The sequence below is a fragment of the Mirounga angustirostris genome, unplaced genomic scaffold (genome assembly GCF_029215605.1).
Source record: "Mirounga angustirostris isolate CCGP_5_RB_7025 unplaced genomic scaffold, mMirAng1.0.hap1 SCAF_2, whole genome shotgun sequence".
Classification (NCBI taxonomy): Eukaryota; Metazoa; Chordata; class Mammalia; order Carnivora; family Phocidae; genus Mirounga; species Mirounga angustirostris.
This window is the reverse complement of record NW_026991710.1, coordinates 101,179,738-101,193,273: the sequence shown is the minus strand read 5'-3', so window position 1 is coordinate 101,193,273 and position 13,536 is coordinate 101,179,738. Positions and strand designations below refer to the sequence as shown.

The 13,536-nt window shown below is 44.3% G+C and overlaps 1 long non-coding RNA gene across 1 annotated transcript; it reads right to left on the bottom strand.

The window, feature by feature from the left end:
* Window positions 1-788: 788 nt before the first annotated feature.
* Window positions 789-13,152, bottom strand: LOC135363652 (uncharacterized). The gene is made up of 3 exons (XR_010409529.1): window positions 12,688-13,152; window positions 7,375-7,746; window positions 789-2,028 (listed from the first exon to the last, which is right to left on the bottom strand). It is a non-coding gene; the product is annotated as an uncharacterized LOC135363652 (long non-coding RNA).
* Window positions 13,153-13,536: the final 384 nt, after the last annotated feature.

The following is a 13,536-nucleotide window of genomic DNA, read 5'->3' as shown; positions in this document are numbered from 1 at the left end:
AGGTTCTTTGACACATGGGAAGTAAGAAACTAATGACAACCATTATTATATGGTAAAGTGTTATATAGTGAAGCAAAGATGTCCCATGTACTCCAGCTTTTTGATATTACCTACAGTTTTTTTCTATGTCCAAATGTAATAGATGAACTCCCATTTTAAGTATTGTGAGAGGCCTATTGCCTTACTCGGTATTTCTATTAATTCTTGGTTAGGGTGGGATGATTTCCAGCCTGCTCTAAATTACTACTCTTGTATATTTCTCAATTCCTATTTGTAATTTTCCTTAGGTTCTGTCCTTTTCCTACTCTGCTTCTTTCCTTTTTCTTTCTTCTTTCTTTCTTCTTTCTTTCTTTCTTTCTTTTTCTCTTCTTTCCTAAGTATAGGACTCAGCCTTGGGTTTTTAGTTTCCCCAAGCTATACTACAACAAGGGTATTTATGTAAGTAGCATAGGTTTCATGGTTAATACAGGAGGATTAAACACAGAAAGAATTAAAAAAGCAAATTAAATCAGGACAGTAGTTCCTAAAAGTCCTCTCGCCATGTTGGCTACTAGAAATTTCTCATTAGCCATCTTTCTTCTCTGTTGTCATTTTTCTGAATTCCTTTTCTTCCCTCCCTCTGTTGGATGGTCCTGTCATCTCTAGTAATTCGAGTAACTGGCCACCATATCTCTATCATCTCTTGCCTATCAATGGAAAATGTGCACATTGTTTTCTAAACATTTTCCCCCACATTAACTGATCCAAGAAAATGCAAAAATCTTCTAGTAAGTAAAACAAACAAAAAGTAGTAGACATCTTGCATTTATTTCTCCCATATATTGGGATGTTGAGCAATTGGTGGAGCACATCACAGGCTGACTTGCTGGCTTGGTATCCAGTTGATAATATATATGGTTGTTCCGGCCATTGAGAGCAGTGCCATTCTCATTGATTGGTGTCTGTGCCCAGCACTTACAGATTTTGAATATCATCTCAAGCTAAATCTACTTTCCTATTTGAAATACAGGTACATGCTAATGTAATTTCATTTTTAGCGTTTCGTTGTTATATATATTTTTTCAGTTGACCCATTTTAGATTGCTTTTCTTTCATGCTTTTAACTAAAGATTGATAAAACTTATGTTTCTTAAAGAAGTAATAAACATACATGAAGAAAATGTCTAGTAAAACATATCGTTCGCTCTTTACTTTTTTTCCTAATCCCCCTTTCTCAGAATCTAGTTGCAAAGTATGTGATTTTCCCAGTGGCAAACAGATCAGAATTTAGCATTTAAAAACATTTTACATTTAAATTCTAAAAAATATTTTGCTATTTCTGTGTTTTTACTTTCTGGGATATTTGGTAAGTTTGAAAAAAAAAATATCAAAGCTGATCTGAGTCATTACCGCTATGAACGCTAAAAAACTAAAATTTCAGTGTACATAATATATTCCGGCATACTATTTGTTTAGATTCATCTTGTAGCTGATTTTCTCTGGTTTAAGTATAAACTTGCAAAAGTGAGCACAGCAATGCCTTAATCATATGTATCATACTAGTCTGACTTCTAGGATGTTTACTTCAAGAGTATTGCTTGGCTCGGTGTTTATAGCCTCAAAAAATTTGAATCTCATTTCTAGAAGTCAGTCTATAACTTGAAATAAGATGACAATGTTTTCTCAAAACAAACAAACAAACAAACAACCCCAACAGAAAACACCATTTCCCTTAGATTTACTTATAACCTCCGAGAAGCAAGGACTTTGCTTGTTTGTTTGTTTTAAAAATCTTGGGAATGTGGGGATAGGATGAGTTCAGTTCTACATAAATTTAACAGGTCCGAAGACGTAAGTCCAAATAGATGGTTTTGCCTTAGCTGGTGAGGATGCCGGGGCTGCTACCTTTGTTGGTGCTGACATCACTGAAGCAGTAGAAAGGCCACTGCTTTCCTTTTTAAAGTTCCAAATTCACCCTTTAGAGTAGGTTAACACTTTGCAAATGTCAGATTTACAGTTTCTGGTGAACAGCGAAGAAAGTCCAAGAGCCTGTAAGAAATTAGAGCTGAATGGTGAGCACAGCACCAGGTGTAGAGTCACTGAATCCCTGGGTCGTACACCTGAAACTAATGGAACCGTGTATCAACTCTACTTCCATGAGGGGAGGGGGTCAGAAATTAGAGCTGTAAATCAAATTTCTTTACTATATCTTAGCTCTTAAGATACATCATATTTCAAAGATTCTAACATTTACATTTCTTTTTACATTTTCACATTTCTGGAAACAGGTTGTGTCTTGTGGTTCTGATGTCCTTGTCATTGCTAGTCCACGTGCATAAAAACTTACAGTATGAATATCAGCAACTTGGAATAAAATTGCAGAGACGATACTGTAGGACCAGCACTCTTGATAGCATAGATGATAGTATTGTGTGGGAAACATGGTCATCCATGACTCTGAGTTGAACATGTTTGGAAATACTGGATTTGGGATGGGAGTAAGCTTTAGGAATACCCTAACCGATTTGTTTTGCTTATACTTTATTGTTTTTCTAAGATTTTATTTATTTATTTGAGAGAGCTCGAGCACACATGCACGTGAACAGGGAGCAGGGGGAGGGGCAAGGGTAGGGAGAGGGACAAGCAGACTCCTGCCTGAGCCTGGAGCTCAATCTGGGGCTGGATCCCATGAGCCCCAGACCATGACCTGAGCCCAAACCAAGAGTCCTCCGGATGCTTAACTGACTGAGCCACCCAGGCGCCCCTCTTACAGTTTCATTTTTATATAGATTCAAGCAGGGCATAAGATAAAAACCTATACCTCAGTAGGTATTATAAAGCTCTTTCAGTAAGTATGTAGTGAAAGTTCTGAGCTACAAAAAACACGTGTTATAACTTGTGTAGCTTTGTTTTTATTCCTTTCTTTGTGGTACATACAATAATGTCATCCTTGCAATCATTATGGTATTATGATTTTGAGGTGAACACAGATCATGAGATTTTAGAATTTTTGATTTGCTAATTTTAAAGAAGTTTTTACTGTTGCTATGCCTTTTAAAGTGGTGAAATGAGTCATATATCAAAGGAGGCATTGAAGCATTTCTTTGAAAAATAAAATTTTACAGGACTTAATCCATCCTTTCATTTTCGTAATTAACATTCTTTTGGAGAACTACTATCAAATACGTTCTTTAAAAGTGAACTTCAAAGTCTAACTTTGGGCCATAAGTAAACTACTCTGCCTTGTTTATTATAGACAATCATCGCTGAGGGTTTTGAAGTTTAGTTTGGAAGAGGATTTAGCACTCTGCAAGTTTATATTTAAGATTGCAATATTGACTGTCTTTCTGAGAATGTAATAGACATAATAAATTGCTTGCAACACTTAATATTTTCAGAGTGTTTGCCATTACCGTACTTGATGATTATTATTAAAAAAAAAAATCTCTCTGATCCCCCCGTTCTGAAAAGGAAACCAAAATTACTTCTCAATCCCTTCACTGTCTACATATAATCCCTGATTTAATATCACTAACCCAATACAGCAACACCTCATTTTCCCAGCATTGCTCAAGAAAAGTTTGTTCCATGCCAGTACACTTCCCAGATATCCGAAGAATATGCATTTAAATGACAAGCCTATTTTTTTTTTTACTATTTCTGATAGAAATATTTCTACAACACACTGTTATTCTTATATAGAGAATACTGAAAAAAATCTCTAAAATTTTGTGCTTCGTGGCAATCTCAAGAGACTGCTTTATTCGTTGATGGGTCTTCAGCACACAGTAAAGAATGGAATAAGAGGAAGCAGTTAGTGGACGTGGACTACACTCAAAACTCAATGAACTTCTTTTTCGTAGAACACGGGGACTCATTTTTGCGAATATCAGTTACAGCAGATGGCGTGCTCCACCTGGCCCAGCAGGCTATGTGCACAACCTCGGCGCCCCCCCACCCCCACACCCCCACCTCCCGGGTTCGGTCACGGTGTAGGCGCAGGACTGCATATACTTTTCTCCAGAGGGCCGGGTCCATAATCTCAATGCGCTATTTGAGAGTTCCAACGTATAATGAGTAATAATCGAATTAAGCATCACCTCACTCTAAGTTAGGAAACACGACTTTCTTCTTTCTAGTCATGGCACAACTATTCACTTAGCCATCCAATTTTGAAATCTTGGCATAGTCTCTGATTTTTTCTGTTTCCATCTTCCAGCTAGGTCAGTTGTACTGCTGCTTTTCTCTTTATGTCTCTACTATTAACACCCTTTTGACTTTTACTTTGTATTTCTTACCCTATTACTGCTTTTACCTAGAATATTCTAGTTTGTCATATGCTTGATCTTTAGGCCTCCAGTCTCTTCAATTTCCAGTGTATTAGGTACAGAACTGACTGATCTTTATCAATGAGAGGTGTTTCCCTGTTCAAAAATCTCCAGTGGTTCCCTATTTTTGTTAAAAAAAAAATTTTTAACCAAATAATGAAAGACAATTACCAGCAGAGGCTGAGTTCTGTTGGGTCACATATGGATAAAAGGATATATAATTGTTTTGACATTAAGCACGACAATCCCTTCTGATCAATCACCTGTATGGCAATCTGCTCTAACATCTCCTTGGTCTTTAGGATTGAATGTATCGAATACATCAATTTTCATTTCCAGGATAAATTATTGGAAAATCTCTACACACTCTTCTGAAACCGTTCAAGAGATTCGTTGATGTTTTGAAATTTATCTACAAATACTGAGGACATACCTGGACATTTTTTGAGCAACTCGATATATCACTGAATTTTTTTGAAGTCCTTGATACTTTAAAAAATATATATTTAAAAAATTTTACCCCACTTTATTGAGAGGGAATTGACATATAACATTGTGTAAGTTTAAGGTATACAGGGTGTTGATTTAATAAACTTGTGTATTACAAAATGATTATGACTAAGTCATAATCCTATGGCTAACTCCTCTGTCCTGTCACATAAATACCATTTCTTTTTTGTAGTGAGAACATTTAAGAGTTACTCTTTTACCAACTTTAAAGTGTATTATTAGCTATAATAATATAAATATAAATAAACATATATAATACAAAGTATTATTAGCTGTAATCACCATGTTATACATTAGAGCCCCAGAACTTGTTAATCTTAGTTTTTTTCAAAATTTTATTTTTTTATTTGAGAGAGACAGAGATAGCGAGAGAGAGCAAGAGCGAGGAGGGAGGGAGAAGCAGGCTCCCTGGCAGGCTCCCCACTGAGCAGGGAGCCCAATGCCGGGACCCCGGGATCATGACCTGAGCCAAAGGCAAATGCTTAACCCACTGAGCCACTCAGGTGCCCCTGAACTTGCTAATCCTGTAACTGGAAGCTTATACCCTTTAATCAATTATCTTTGCATATCTCCCACTTCTAAGCTACTGATAACCACCATTTTGAATACTTCTCAGTGCGTATTCATTGTATTCATTCTTATACTTAGTTGTTTGTCACAAGTTTAACTGAGATGGTATTATGTGCCAATGTGCCCAGTGTCATAGATGTGATGGTACACAAACACAGGATTTTTATCTTTATCTAAACTATGGACTACTAGCTTTCTTCACCATTTGGTGTTGAAATTTACGTTTTCTTTGCATATTCTATTTGTAGAATTTGAAGATCATTTTCCTGGCTGGAGAAAAAGAAATTCTAATGTTTGTTAGCAAATTGCTCTCTTCCCCAAGCAGTACGGTTCTTTTCCTGCCTTGTCTTTTCTCATTGCCTAAAATATGATGGAAGAGTATTTTATATTGTCCTAAGTATTTTTCACAAGTCTCGGCTCATTTTGAACGTAGCACTTTTGACACTGATTTAAAACATACTATATATACGGCTGTGCATGTTTTTTAACTTTACAGTATCTGGTATTTTTCCATTTAATTAAATATATTTTGAAAACATAATATTTAATGTCTGTTTAATAGTCCATCTTATTTAACTATCCCACATTTTGGGCTATTTGGTTTGAGTCCAGGTTTTTTTTTTGGTTGTTCTGCAACTTTAAATAATGCTTCTATGAACATCCTGGTACATAATTCTTTGCCTGTGCTTCTGATGATTTCCTTATGTTGTACTCTTGCCTCCAAATACTGTCCATGTCTTGGGCCCAGGGACTAAGCAGACTGGCTGTTTTTCCAATCTATGTCCAGTGAATATATTTTTTACTCAATGATCTTTAGAACTCTTTTGATGGCTGACCAGATGGAGTGTTGCCCAGTGTGCCGCAAGATCTTCCATAAACCCCTTTAACTTACCCCTTGCAGCAGGCTAGGACCCCTGTAAGGCCTGGAGAAGGAAGAGAGGGGCCTACACAGCTTCCCCGTTGCTGATGGTAGGACACATAAACTCTAGTCCCCTTTCCCGGGGCCGCGCCTTGTGAGTGCGTGCGTGCGCGAGAATGCGTGCGTGCGTGCGCGGGAATGCGTGCGTGCGTGCGCGGGAATGCGTGCGTGCGTGCGCGCGTGCGTCAGTGCACGCCGCGGTGGGGAGAGCTGAACTATTGCTGCTTGCCATAGATTGAATTGTGTCTCCCTCCCACACCAATTCGTAGGTTAAAGTTACAGCCCCTGATGGGCTGTAATAAAAGTATTCCTAAAAAGTGGCATTAAACATTCTTAAAACCTTGCTTCTAATTAAGAGAGAACACGATACCTGCATTTCTGTGGCAAAAAAAGAGAAAAACGCCAAACTGCATTAATCTACTGTCAAAGTAGTACTACAACTCACTGTAATCCAAGTCCCAATTCAGATTATGTGGTTAGAGGGTGTCAAAATAGGCTTTTGCATCTCAGTTAGCAACTGATTAACTGTTCTCTGCAATGCTCTCAGCAAACCTTTCCCTCTTTTTCCTCCTTTTCTCCTCACAAGTCCTGCCAGATCCTATCAGAAGGCACAACTGTCCTGGTCCGGAATGGCGTTTCCTAACTCTAGTCCATCACCGCCAATACCAGAATCAAAGAGGGGCCGAGGGGTTGTTAAAAATATACGTGGCCCCCACCCCGGTCCTACTCCGTCTGAAGTCGCGGAGGCTGGGGGCGGGCGGAAAGTGCCTGGCTCTGTAGTTGAAAGCAACGCTGCAGGTGGAGGGGCTACATCGCGCCGCAGGCCTCAGCAGCACCTAGGCCTCAAGCTCCACCATTAGCAAGGAGCCCGGAGGCGGCGTCTGCATCCGCTTCTTCCTAGATTCTCCCGCCGGGCAGGAGGCTGGGGCAGAGAGAGCTTAATTCGCGGCCTCGCGGCCTCCCCTCCACCCCCTCCCGCTTCCCCCGCCTCCGCGGCTGAGCCCCGGGCCTACCGGGCGGCCTGGCCTCAGTTCACCCCGCCCTCCGGCCTGCGCGAGGACGACTTACAGAAGAACTCGGCCACGATTTCGGCGCTCCCGCGCAGGGTGATGCCTTGCTCCCGGGAGAGCTGCAGCGCCATGGCCAGTCCTACAGACGAAGGAGTGCGCTTCCCCCGGCAGAGAGCGACAGCAGAGACGCCCACAGCAGTTCCCCGCCACTCGTTTCAAAAGTAACGGCGCAACACGCGCTCGGGCCTCGGCGCAGGCGCGATGAGCCTCTAGGCCCCGCCCCGTGGGGCGGGGCCTGCAGGTCCTCTGGGCGCTTTTCGGAGCTGGCCTGTCCGCAGGCGCAGGGGGTAGGCGTGGTCGCCCAGTTCTGGGTGGTCAAGCTCCGCAGGGTCCCGGCTGGGCCTGTGTAGTTGTGGTCTACTAGACCGGCCTGAGGGAAGAAGACGCCAAAACCTTGTTTGGGTTTTTTTTTTTAAGATTTTATTTATTGGGGCGCCTGGGTGGCTCAGTCGTTGGGCGTCTGCCTTCAGCTCAGGTCGTGGTCCCAGGGTCTTGGGATCGAGCCCCGCATCGGGCTCCCTGCTCTGCGGGGGGCCTGCTTCTCCCTGTCCCACTCCCCCTGCTTGTGTTTCCTCTCTCATTGTCTCTCTCTGTCAAATAAATGGATAAAAATCTTAAAAAAAAAAAAAAAAAGAATTTATTTATTTGAGAGAGAGAGAATGAGAGAGAGCACATGAGAGGGGGGAGGGTCAGTTTCAGATATTTTAAATACTTAAATATTTAGGTGGAATTACTTTAAAAGAAAATTTTGTTGCACACCATATTCAAAATGCTAAAAATTGTACACCTTGAGGTGTTGAAAACATGATCTTATGAAAATATCAGCCATTTTCACAGATCTGAAAAAAAGCTACTGAATTGTACTATATGCCTACTTAAGTTTTTGTTAGCTAAGCAAATAGATTTATTTTGAGATATGCAACTATGAATAATTGCCACTGCATTAATTCTACCACATTGTTAGGAATCATGACCTTGCATTGCAGACTCTAAAATGGATCTGAATTTGAAACCCTGAGAACACTAGCGATAGAAGGGCAATGAGAAACATCATTATAAGGGCTCCTACAGCTTCTTTTAGGAGGAAAGAATCTGATACACATGAATACTTTCAGGGCACTAAAAAAGCAGCTTAAAGCTGACCATACGAACCCTGTTTATAAACAATACAAAAAGAAAAGGTCATTCCTGCATCAGAATTACCATCATAAAAAATATTATAAATAATATTAAAGTCACACTGAGTCAATAACCACAGGGTTTTATTATCTTCAACACTACTGACAGCTTAATAAAATATGCTTAACAAATCATTTGTTTGAAAATTGAAAACTATATTCCTATGTAATTACAGAAACAGTGTTCTTAAAAAGTGGATGGCAATATTTATTTTATATCCATCATCTGATTTTAATACAAATATCTTGCCAATAAAAATGTTACAGCTTTTAGAGATAAGAAAAAAATATGAAAGAAAGAAAAGAGAAAAGAAAAAAGTCTCAAACACAGGACCCAGAATGTCAACTAATTCAGCACAGTTTTGCAGTGTCAAGTAAAAAGTCTCTCATAGAAAGTTACATGGAAGTGTAAAACTTCGGTTTCTGGACTTTGATCCAAGCGGTCATAAAAACTGGTCCTCATTAGTAACTCCTATTTCCATTATATGTCAAATATTCTCAAGCTTTTGCCTAGTACAAAACAAAGCAATAAGAAGTCAATCACGTTACCCCTACAATACTAAATGATCTAAAACATAACCCACAATGGCAGAAATGATTAGTAACTAATGAAAGGTAACATTATTTTAATATGCTGTCAAGAATAACAACAGCTGTTAAAGTGGCATTAGCACCCGGAAGCCTTCATTTGCAAAAGCATGAAGATTAGAGCCCTTAATTAACACAGTAGTATCTCAGGCGGGTAGAACTGCAAAGTTGTCTAGAATGGTGAGGGTGGGAGTTTCCGTATGTTGTAGTTTACTAGTCTCCAGTTAATTTTTATGCCAATAGATTATGTTATGAATTGTTCAACTGACACTCAAATTCACATCAACAGGCTGTGATTACTAAAAAGCATCTATGCTCCAAGCTTGTAGCTTTGAACTAGGTGCTTAGCTCTGTATTTGAAGATAGTTATAGGAAACAATGTAATATAGCAGCGGAACTGCTTTCAAGGTCAACCAAAATTCACGGGTATTTAAATGAGAATTTAGGGATGCCAGAAACCTTCATTCTGTTCAGTGACTACTACTGAGTACAGATCATTCAGTTTGGGAATAGGATAAAAAAGCATGCATGAATGTCATGCATGGAAGTAGTTCCATCAACATGCCTGTTTACCGGCACAGATGGCCAATCTAAGTGAATCCAAATTTATTTTAAATTTAAAAACATGTTAAATGTTTCTACAGAACTGTCTCATGGGGTCCTGAATCACACACAGTACTCATTTTACACTTACAGAGTGTAACAAAAAGGATAAAAGCAGAGTAACAGCTTCTAGTTAAAAGAAAAAAAAAAAATCCTAGCTATAAAGTTAAAATGTCTGCAATAAGTTTTTACCACAACCATATGAATCACACTGGGTTTAGAAGTTTGGAATTTTTATAATCAACTACTGTCTAATCTCTCAATCTTAAATCTCTAGTTAATGCCACCAAATATAAGCCCAAACAGGAACCTCTGACTACACACAAGCTCTTAGGTCGTATTCTTTAAACTGACAACTTTCAGCACTTTATACTTAAGGAGGGCCTGTACTACTCTTAAATATTTTACACTTTCGTTTTCCACGTTTTACTCAACATAAACTCTTAGAAATATATAAGAATATATATACACATACATGTCATAGAAAGTGGTCAGCCTATTGTCAACATCAGCTATAATATAAAAACCGTAACTAAAAAAGTCTTTATACAGAGTTTCAGATGATCTGAATTTTACACAGAAAAGTGTAACTTTGAGAAATGAGGACTGTAATCCTGTGCTACTTGGGAGAAAAAGTAATGTGAAAAGAAAATTAAATGTAACCCCTTCCATTTAACTTCCAATAAAATGTTACTTTCAAAGATTTGGCAGGCTCTGAGTGAAGTGTTCTTATGTATGACTACTTAAAAAGATCACCAAACTATCCTAAGTTTCTGTCTTTAAAGGGAGAGAAGGAAAAAAAGAAGAGGACACTGATGTTGACTTGTAAGACAAATCACTTTTTTCTTTCAACTACTAATAATCTGCCTACAGAACATCTCCAAAGAACAGCCTGACACACTGAAAAAAATCAGCCCAGCTCTCCTGCCCGCTCCCCATTCAATGGGGGCAGAAAAGTGGAAGTGTGCAGGGGTGAAAGGAAACTAGGGACAGATGGCCTCGGAGTAGCAGGTGACCTTTGAAAACTGGGGGCCCACAACAATCAATAGTTCCAGATCTAGATGGCCTTCGTGCCTCACCCCGAACTCGCAGGAAACTATCCTTTGAAAAGAAACCACTTTTCTTTTCAGGGTTTATCCTCTGGTGGCTCCAGATTCAGATTTTGAAGGAAGACAGCCAAAGCGGGGAAAGAGGACTTTAAAAGGAGGGCGGAGTAATTAAACAGAAGAGATAAGATTTGCCCTAAGCTATCGCCTCGGTCCAAAACCCCGGAAAGGGATGAAATCGACACAAACTCGTTTAGGAGAAACTGCCTTAAAAAGAGCCCCTTCTAAAATCCCAAAGGAATACACCGTAAGAGAATAAAGGAAGACAAAAATATCAGACAGTCCATTTTCAATGAAGCATCCCTCTGCCCCCCCGCCCCCCGCTGGGCGCCCCCAAGGTAAAGTGGCAAGTGGGGGGAGGCTGAAGGGACTACCTTGTTTTGTCTCCAAAGGGCAACACAGCAAACATAGGAAGGTCCACGTGCAGACCACGCGGCCTCCGCAGACTCTGGACTCCGGGAGGCGCCGGGGGGCGACGACGTGCCCAGGGGAGGCGGTGACTCGACGCCTGCTCCCTTACCGACCCCGCCACCGGGCCGCCGCCCGCCGCAGCCCGCTCGCTCCGCGCTGCGCCGCCCCCTGGCGGGGAGCGCCCGGCAGAGCGGAGGCCGACCGCCGGCGGGGGGGAGCCCAGCGCCGGGCCTCGGCCGGCCGCTCCACCATCACCGCCTTGAGAGCGCTTTCCTGGCGGCCAAGGCAGCCCGCGCCAGCTGCCCGACGGCCGCTGCCTGGAGGCGGCGGCGGCGGCGGCGGCGGCGGCGGGTTCGGGACTCTTCTCCAAAGAGGCGCGTCCTGGAGGCAGTCGGAGTCCGCGTGCAGAAGCCTTTGCCCGCGCCAGCGGCTTCCCACCAACTCCTCAGGCTTCAGGGCATCCGCCCGCCTCCACTCTCCGCTCCGGCCCCTCCTTCCTCGGCTTCCACCTCAATTCCTCCCCAACTCTCCGGGAGCGTTTCCCACGCGCGCCCCAACTGCCCCCCGGGCAGCCACCTCCCAAAGGACAGGCACCCTCCGCCCCACCCTCGGCAGCGGCCGCCCCGGCGCTTGGCTCTCGACCGGGAAGAGCTGGCCTCTGGGGTCGGCTGGGGCTGCGCGGGACCCGTCAGCGCCCCGCTGTCGGCTCCCACCGCGCCTCCCCAGCGCCCTTTGTGTGCGCGCCGCGAACCCCTCTGCGGAGCCCTTCCAGCGGCGCCGCCTTGGGAGCAAGAGAGAGTGAAAGGAAGCGCCGGGCCAAGCAAGGGACTGGAAAGGGGCAAAAGGCGACAGCGCTTACTCTGGGAAGATTCCGGCATGTTGCTGCCTTTGGGCTCCTCGTGGTCTCGCCCCTACCCCGACTTCCCCGCCCCGCCAAGGGCCAGGGCGAGGGGGGACGGGGGAGGAGCGGAGCTGCTGGGACCGAGTTGGAAATGGTGCTTCCGGAGCCGCAGGGAAGGGGCTCAAAACTGTTTTGGTTTCGCTGAGGAGATTTAGGGGGACTAGGAGGCTAAAGAAGGGCTGGGGGAAGGCCCGTGAGCGCGGATGTATGTAAATAATCTTGCTCTCAGGGAATATCGGGGCAGCCGGCCGTGTGTGTGTGGGGGGGGGTCCGCATGTACATTTTTGCATTGAACTTTTTGAGCAAGTTGGATCGAATCCCACGCTTGGGCTTTTCGACTGTACTAGCCATAAAGTCGAGGTGTCTACACCCTAGCAGGACCAAAGACCTACTTCAAAAGCAAAGGGCCTGGGAACCGAGGTCGTTTAATGGTAAAGGAAGAGGAAAATTCAGTAAGGGAGAGAGATGAGCCCCCAGGTCACTCTCAGCGCCCCGGGTGGGTCTTCCAGGGGCCCTCTTCTTACCTGGTGGCTTTCCTAACAAAGTAAGAGAAGGTAAAGTCCCAGTGATCATCCAGCCACGCTTCCACGGAATCCTGGTCCCGCTGCAGCTTCGACTCCCCGGAGCCGGGGCTGGCCCGCTCCATGATCCGCGCCCAGCGTCTGTGCAGCTGCTTTGTGCCCTTTTCCACCCCAGCTGGGGTCTCTCCCTCGGAGGAGCCGGCCTCTGCCCCGAGACCCTCCCCCTCCGCCTTGCGCCGGTCCGGCTGGCTTTTGGCGAAGCTGCTCCGGCGCCCGGCCAGCCTCTTGCCACGCCCCACCTCTCCTGGTGATCACCGCTCCCAGGTGCGGCGGCTGGGGCAGGCGCAGCAGCCGCGCGGCCTCCCCGGGGTCGGGCGGAGGCGGGGTCTCGCCGGCCGTCGGGGCCCCAGATTCCAAGGCGGCGGCGGAGGCAACTGGCGAGCTCGCCGGCAGCTACGTGGCCGCCGCTGGAAGGAGGCCGCTCGGCCGCTGGGGTGCGCTGTGGGCTGAGCGGGTTCCGGGGAGCGCGCAGAGGTGACTGGGGGTGTGTTCGCAGAGTGCCCCGCAGTAGGAAAGGGAGAGTCGCGATGTGTGCGCCCATCCCAAGTCCTGAAAGCTGGAGTTAGGGGAACCTTCCACCAAAAGTAAGAGGTGCGGCTACCCTGGCGACTTTTCTCAGGTCTGAGTGAACAGTGACCGACCGGCCTCGCTTTCCTCCCCAGGGCTGGGGTCTGGAAGGTGCAGGGATCGACCTTCCTCCGAGCCCAGGCAGCCCGGGGGTGTGTGCCACGGATTTGCGGCTCCTGGTGGGTAACTTCCAACAAAGGCATTTCCGTAATTACTATGTTGTTA